The following is a 1,106-nucleotide window of genomic DNA, read 5'->3' on the forward strand; positions in this document are numbered from 1 at the left end:
GATCGCCAGAGCCCAACTGGTCGAGCGGGGGGTGGCCGTGAGCGTGCTATTGCACTCCAGTCTGGGCGATGGGGTGAGACTCCAAGTCAAAAAAATTAAAAATCAACACACTAATTAATTACCTTTATATATGATTTATTGCTGCTTATTTAGGAGTCAATATTATTTTGTTAATGTAGCCTTTAACTATGCAACTAATATTTCTTGTATAACTTCTTATAGGATTTTAAATTGTACTTTTGAGAACTTAATATAAAGGAGTAACCAAACAATTTATTTCTGCTCATTTTAAAGCCTTGTAGTTACTTACATTAGCCCCAAGATGGAGTGAAATCATAATATATAATTATTCAAATCCTGCCCCTTCCTTTCTTACTGGAATTAGATAGCTGGATTAAATGCATGCCTGCATGCTTCCTGAGTTCAGCATTTATAGCTTTATGAACTTGTTTGGTACTTTTTAGAATCTTCTTGTGAACCTGTCATTTTTTTCCTCTCCAGTTAATCCTTTTGCTCCAGGGTGGAAAGGTGCTTGCAATGAATCTATTGACTGTGAAGATATCACTAACTATAATATCCTTCAGGTGAGAATTCATTGTAAGAAAGAAGTATTTGAGTAGTCAGTAAAGCTATTGAGAGATTTTTGTAACTACTTCATTTTATGAATTTAAAAGTTTAGTTACAAATTTATTTTCTTCATGTTATGAATATTTATCAATAAAAAACACATTTCTAAGGAGTAAAGTTACTATTTAACAAAATCTTAAATATGAAGTATTACTGATTTTTGGTTTCAGTTTTTTAAACTGAAATTCTGAGATTCTTGGCTATTTTAGGATGTGTTATTTTGGAGTAGTATGTCTAGAGTATTAAGACACTTTCCCCAGGTTAATGTTATATATTTTATTCATATCAAAAGGATAAATCCCTGGTCTTCACCAAATGGTGATTAAACAGCAAGCTTGTAGAACAACCTCATCATCATGTCATCCTAAATTAAGCCAGTGGAGCCTCCAAAATTATATCTATAACTAGTCATAATAGTTGCTCTCTCCCCTGTCATCCTCAGAAGCTAAGGACGTTGTCTTAAAAATCCCTTCACTCTT

At 33.1% G+C, this 1,106-nt stretch overlaps 1 pseudogene; it reads left to right on the forward strand.

The window, feature by feature from the left end:
* The window catches only part of LOC103250728, a 3,641-nt pseudogene extending 3,044 nt beyond the window's left edge, over positions 1 to 597 (forward strand).
* Positions 598 to 1,106: the final 509 nt, after the last annotated feature.

The sequence above is a fragment of the Carlito syrichta genome, unplaced genomic scaffold (genome assembly GCF_000164805.1).
Source record: "Carlito syrichta isolate Samal-C Ts95f unplaced genomic scaffold, Tarsius_syrichta-2.0.1 Scaffold131914, whole genome shotgun sequence".
Classification (NCBI taxonomy): Eukaryota; Metazoa; Chordata; class Mammalia; order Primates; family Tarsiidae; genus Carlito; species Carlito syrichta.